Below are 7,111 nucleotides of genomic sequence, written 5' to 3' on the forward strand. Positions count from 1 at the left end.
CCCAAGATGGGGGTCTAGTAGCAGGTGACACAATCACCTGACCCTGCAGTGTCAAAGCAGCAACCCAGGAAGCTTCTCAGGAAAGTGAGAGATTAGTATCTTCAAAGTCTTATTGTTCTTCCTAATGGCCCATTCTGGCTGATTGCCTACTGTCTGGTGAGTGATTCCCAGATGCAAACACTTTTGCAATTGATACAAATCTTATATTCCTAACTTCAGATACAGCAGTGATACATGCACACAAATAGGATAATCATATCTGGTAAATCATAATCCTTCCAATGATATCTCACAAGACCCATCTTACATCAAATACAACTTAGTTATGCCATATTCATATCATAAGCATATTTCTGTAAGGAATATGGGTGTGATGTGACAATCATAAATGGAAGTAATGTTTTTGTTAAATATAAACAACTGAGTGAATTTCAGCTCTATTCAAAATGCAGAGGTAAAAAACAAATCCATGTTGCCTCACAGGCTGGTCACCAGAACAGCTGGGAGAGATGGTGAGATTCAAACTGGTATTTGAAATATTTTTAGGATCGACAAATGAAGAATGAAAAACAAACATGAGACATTTCAAAAGTCAATGATTAGTTAGTTGAGAAAGCACCTTGATGTGTGAAGTGCTGAGAATGGTTACTGTTACCGTGAAGAGACAAGGGATAAGAACAGGAGCCCAGATCCCCAAAGGCATTTCAGTGTCTAACTCCCATTGAAATCAATGAAAGTTAGGTGCCTAAATGCCTTTGATAATCTGGGCCAGGGTCCCCATTGTAAACTCTATTCTATGACCAAACCATAACTCATTGGACTGTGATCTCATTAGATCTTATAAATTAGATAGGACATTTATTTGACCTGTACTGTAAAAGAGTGAAGTGAAATAGCCATGTCTAATAATTATCAGTATTATATAGATAGGACAGTTTGTAAATGTCTTATTGCATGTCTCACAGAGCCAGTTATCAGAAATGGAGTGAAAATCCTGGCCTGCTGCATCCCATACCAATGCCTCACCCCTTGGAGCCCAGTGATTCACGGCCAGCTCTTTAACTCTCCTACATCTCACTTGATCGGTAATATTGGGAAGATACAGATTATACCATTTTGAATGCATACAGATCCTCCTGAGCCATGGTGCTCCGAACACTTCCTGAAGCTGGTGGGTATCTGTGTCTCCATTTCACAGATAGCTAAAGCACAGAGAGCTCAAGGCCTGGGGCTCTCGATGTTTGGGTGCCCAAGCTGACAACCCTGAAGGTCCTGGAGTTCTCTCTGGCCCATTGACTAACAAGCTGTGCTGCCTGGTATCCCAGTAGTGTGCAGTGATTCCCTACATCCACACCTGGCCTGGGCTTTAGATTCTCCATCACTGGCCATTTTAAAATCAAAATGGGATGGTTTTCTAAACCATGTACTCTAGTTCAAACATGAATTCATTCAGGACTGTCCTACAGAGGTCTGATGGGATGACCACAGGGGTCTGTTCTGGCCTGGGGACCTATGGATCTATTAAACGACTGCTGAAAAACACACACAAATGACATTTATAATCCACATTAGAGACCTGAATCTAATAACAGTGGCTCCGCAGCCCCATAATAGATAAGGTTGCGTCACAATTTCTGTTTAAAAGTTGACCTTATAAAATCGACACACTTGGTCAGATTACTTTGAAATTTGTTGTGACCAGGGGGAATCCAGGGTAGTGTTGGTGACCCAAATTTGGGGTTAGTTGAGCTATGGATTGTGCAGATATTAGTCCTTCCCTCTTCCCCTTCCCCAAGAAAAAATCCAAAAGGTTTTTAGGGTTTTTGTTGTTGTGCAGAGCTAGTGATCAAACTATTGATGTGATGTGGGTTCAAAATGGCCTCAGTCAGTCCAGTTTTACCCAAGGTAGTGCATGTCACCCCTTAAATCATTGGGGAGCCAAATTGAGAGTGGTATAAGGACATGTTCACAGCCTGTGGCTTCTGCCAGGGGCTGCGACTGGGGCCATGTGCCCGCCTCGTGGCTTTCCAGGGCCATGCACTCCCCCTCACCAGCTGGGGCTGGGGCTACGTGCCTGTAGCTTTGGCTGGAGCAGGCTTTGTTTGCCTCTGCGCCGCAGTTGCAACCAGCTCTGGAGCCAGGGCTACGCATCCCATTGTGGCTGCGGCTGCTGGAGCTGGGAGCTCAGCCTGTCAGATCTCACCCCACCTAACCCTGCCCCCTGGTTATTTTTAATAAAGTCACAGACAGGTCAGGGACTCCCATGAATTTTTGTTTGTTGCTCGTGACCTGTCCGTGACTTTTACTAAAAATAATCATGACAAAATCTTAGCCTTATGTACCAATAAAGAAAAAAACCCATGAGAGAGTTTCTTTGCAGCCATTTTATGCTTGCCTGGGTAGTTTAAGGGAATGTGCCAATATCACTGCCTTTGGTGAACACCCTGCTGTTAATGTTCCTAGTCCAAACGCTTGTACATCTGTGCAATAAAGATTTAATACCTCATGTTGCTTGATGAAAGTTGTCTGTGATTGAGAGTGAATGAGTTGTAAAAGGAGGTGAAGAGCTTGCACATTTCAGCAACTGTGGGGTTCGCAGAGTAAAGACATATTGGGGCATTGTGGAAAGAGAGGAGAGCTGTGCATTTCCTGGGTTTCAGAAATTTGAGTTTTGCTTAAATCCGCACTCTGCCTGGGATGACTGACCCCCAAACAAAATAACTCTACTGTAACATAGTTTTTTTGCCATTGAATTGCCTAGAACTCCCTCCTGCATGCCAGGAGCTTCCCCTGGTAAAAGTGGGAACTGACCCAGGTGGCACAAATTCCCATTCTTTATTTCCCTGCTCCCGGGTCTGGGCAGTGGAGACCCACCCCCAGGGCTGATCCTCCTCACAGATAATGGGGCCCCTTTATTCTGGTTTCTGAAGGATGTGGACAGAGCTCTCCCTCATTCCAAAGAACTGGCCTAACCACCAGGCTGGAGAATCAGTCTTCCATTTACCCTCTGGCCCAATGATTAGTCAAGTATTTATGAACAATGGAACAGCTTCAACAGGAGAGATTAATAGGGGAAGAGCAATTTCTTTCAGTGTAGGAGACCCAAGTTCAAATCCCCTTTCCATATCTGGAATTAACCTTCCACATACCAGGTGAATGCTCTAACTAGTGCAATAGAGGGTATAAAGGACACAGCATCTCCTCCTTCTCTGGACATTTGGGAATAGCACAGAAGGTCCCCCAATATTTTGTTAAAAACTAGTCAGGAAATTGATGTCAAATTCACACATAGGTGTGAATCAATGGAATTTGCATGTTCTGGCACACAAATTATTCATACAAAAACGTGGCCTACTCTGTTAAGAACATGCCTTATTCCACAATGTAGCCATGCCCTAAATGTTGGCCTGGATTAGAGCCAGGGAAGGGACTATTAACTCTATGCACACATCATATTTATTGTCCAAATTGGAGACGTTCACCACTAATTGTCTAGATCTCCACAGGAACTTCCCAAAGGCTGTAGGGCACTGACTGCCAGGAGGCAGAAATCCCTGCACAAATCACAGTGGGTCAGATGAGGGGCCCTGTCCTATCTGACCTGAATACTGTCCCCACAATGGGTTTGACTAACACTTGCCCATCCCGCATTGGCCTTATGGTGCCACCATTAACCATTTGGAGTCCCTGTATCTGTGGCATTGACTTTGTAGCCTTGGCTATCTGCATTTTTCTTGTGGAAGAGAAAAGCTCTACTTACAAACAGTCCCCTTCTGAGGGGGTGTACCTGGAGTAGCTCTGCTTATATTGCAAGGAAGAGGGTTTATAGAGGAGGGTGGCTGCAGAGACTAATGGCTTACCTCTATTTTGGATGTTGGGGTCTGGACTGAAGGGAGGTCCAATTCTGTGCTATGTATCTTGATTCAAGTCTTGTCCCAAGCTCTTTCTGCCTTGAGAATGGCACCAACGCTTGGGTGGAGTATGTCTTGTCTTTCCCCCTTGGAGGCCTAGCTGCAGCTCCTGGGTGTTGGTTTCCTGTCTGAGTTTAGTGGGCCATATGCTGCAGCACAAAACAAGCAGGAAGTCAGTTGTGTTGGGCTGTGTCTCCATAAGAATTGAGCTAGAATGAGAACTCTTCCCTCACCTGCATGCAAGAAATCTCTCAGCTAGTGTTGGATGGAGAGTGACAACTCCTGAGGTTTTGAAATGTCACCATCTTTCCATATTGGCATTAACAAAACACAATCTTTGTCTGTTGCTGTGAGATTGAATTGTCAGATGGAAAAGGCCAGGCTTTGATTAATTTGCCAAGACCCTCTTAGACCTCTGGTATCTTTCCTGTCAAAATCACTGTGTCTCTGCAAAATCCATAGGCTTTGAAACTGTATGTTTTGTTGACAATACTTGCTAGACATTTTCTGACCAGCTCCCAAAATGTGACAGCTCTGCCCCCCCACCCCACCCCCCGGACTACTTCTATAGTTACCTCTCAATCCCACCCGGCCTGTAGCAACAGCACTGATGGCTTGCACAGAAGAACTAGTGCTCAGGAGCAATAATGAAAACAAGCTTGTTAGTAGAGTTTCTCTTTTACTCCCCACTCTCTCTCTCCTTCTGCAGGCTGTTCTCACTGAGTGTCAGGCTATCTGTGTATTGGTAACTCTTCTGTCCTAAACAGTCACCCTGTGATACCAGCTCTTCCTCCTATGTCCCCCTTGGCTCTCACTAAAGAATCGTTGGAGTCTTAGCACTGTTCAAAGCCTTGAACTTCTAATTTCATATGAATCAGCCCATCGAACCTTGGCAGTCTTGTTTTCATGTAATAACGCCAGTGTCTGCCTTTCTCCAGACCCCACACTCCCTGGTCTACAACACAAACCTGTTCTACAACCCCTGCCAGCAACCCAGTGATCCTGAGACCCAGTCCAGCTGTGATCCCTATTGAGTGTCACTATCCCAGGTGAGTGCTTGAGATGCTCTGTCCCTATCACTCACATCTAGTCCCTGTCCATGGGAGCAGGTTGAGCATCTGAGGTTTCCTCCTCTCCCAGGAAGAACCATGTGAGCAGCAAAGCCATCAAGCTAACTTGTGTCTCCTTCAGCTCTACCCTGTCTGTGGAGGAGAGGCTGAGTTTTTCCCCTGAGGAACGGTAGGTGGTGGTTCCTTTGCACAGGGGCCTCCTGGAGTCGTGATTTGGATGCACCAATGATTGCCAAGTGAGCCCTAAGCCTGTGGGGGAGTGTTTGTCACACAGCCCTCTCCTTTCCCCTAGGGGCTGACAGTGGAGAGTGGTGAAGGGACACAGCCCAAGCTCCCACATTTGGGTAGTCTGACTTCAGTGCCGCTCCTCAGGCAAGCTGAGGCGCTCAGCAAGGTCACGATTATGTGTCAGGGTGGTAATTCCCACTTGTGTCGACCAGCTCCTCTCCACAGATCCATGTGAGTGCTGGACCCTACGCTTCAACAGGAGCTAAGCTTCCACCCACCCAACACCTAATCCTGATGATTAAATGAGAGCATGGAGAAGGGGGCATAAAGATTCCAGAGGGGCTCCATATGCTGCCTGTGGTGCTCATGGAGAGCTTGCCTTGCAGAGGACTGGAACACTGAGAGACCATCCAATGGATTCCAGCTTTGGGTGGTCATGCATATCCAAGCTGATGTCAGCTCTGGGAACCATGTGGCTTTGAGGCGCTGTGTGGCCACCCTGAGCCCAGACGGGGACTCCTCTCCCTGCTATGCTGTCATTGACTTCAATGGGTAAGAGCTGAGTTGTTCCTTCCTGAGGATATTTACTGCTGTCACTGTTAAGGAACTATGCTTACTGGGCATCTTATTGACCCTTGACTCTTGTGTCTAGCTGCCTGGTGGATGGCAGATGAGGTGACATCCCCTCTGCCTTCATATCCCCCAGGTCCAGACAGGACACACTGCAGTTCATGGTGGATGTGTTCAGGTTTGCAGGAGATGCAAGAAATTTGATGATATGCCTTCCCCCACCCTCTCTAAACACCTAATAGGGTTGTTAAGACTCTGTCCCTGAAATGACTGTATTCCCACTTCCCCTCCAGATCTATATCACCTGCCATCTGCAAGTCACTGCAGCTGAGTAAGCCCCAGATCCCTGGAACAAGACTTGTTCCTTCAACAAAGCAGGCAACATGTGAGTGGCTGGACTAGAACCTTTGGCTAGTCTGAATCTGTTCCCCTTCCAGATGTTGCAAAATTCAATATTCTTGTACACTTTCTATCTTAGGAATTGGCCAAGAATTACTTGGATCTGAGAAGGTTTATAATTGACCAGAAAAATGGGCAATGCTCGAGACAATGTAGTTTCTGATAGTGACAACTTAAAACATGTATTCATGTGGAGAAGACTAGTAGGGAAAAGCTAATAAAGCACTGAAGAGCTGCACAGTAACTTGCTACAGTAAATAACTATCTTCTCTTTGTTACAGCTGACTTCCAGTGGAAGGCACCAGAGACATCTGCAGCTGCTGTGAGGCTGTGAGACTGGGAACTGTGTGGGCTGGTTGGAGGACAGTCTGGTAGAGTACCCTCTGGACAGATGGCTGGGGAGGCACTTCCAGAGAGATGTGTGTCCATCCCCCTCACCACCGGCATGGCAGGTTCTCTGTACAATGCCTGCATTGCATTGTTTAGTGCATGGGATGGATACCCCTATTCCAGCAGAGTTGGGTCAGTTCTGTTTCTTGGATCATCATCCCTTTTGGAACTGGTGCATCTAAACTGCTATTAATGGGTTGCGGTGTGGAGGGGAGGGGTTCAGCCCCTTTCAATACAGGGAAGCAGAGGCTGATGTTGCTGTTGAACCCTTGTTCATTCTTAATGCAGCTGAAGGCTCAAGGTTTCAAACAGAGGCAGCAAAGATGGTACTACAGGGTATGGAGGCTGCTGAGTGGGAAGCTGATGGTTCTAGTTCTAACCTTCCATCCATGGCTTCCTCCCCAAGGTACATGAGAGGAGCCTGCAATTACACTGTGATGGGCTGTTGTGGCTCCGGCTGTAGTTCTGTCCCTTGCTGCCCTGCTAACTTTGACCATATGCAGGAAGTAGAAGAACTCCACTGCCTGGTCTGTGTATGATGTG

At 46.5% G+C, this 7,111-nt stretch overlaps 1 pseudogene; it reads left to right on the top strand.

Moving 5' to 3' along the window:
* Positions 1-446: 446 nt before the first annotated feature.
* On the top strand, positions 447-6,195 carry LOC127058552 (zona pellucida sperm-binding protein 3-like; annotated as a pseudogene).
* The last annotated feature ends 916 nt before the right edge of the window (positions 6,196-7,111 follow it).

This window comes from Gopherus flavomarginatus, chromosome 9 (genome assembly GCF_025201925.1).
Source record: "Gopherus flavomarginatus isolate rGopFla2 chromosome 9, rGopFla2.mat.asm, whole genome shotgun sequence".
NCBI lineage: Eukaryota > Metazoa > Chordata > Testudines > Testudinidae > Gopherus > Gopherus flavomarginatus.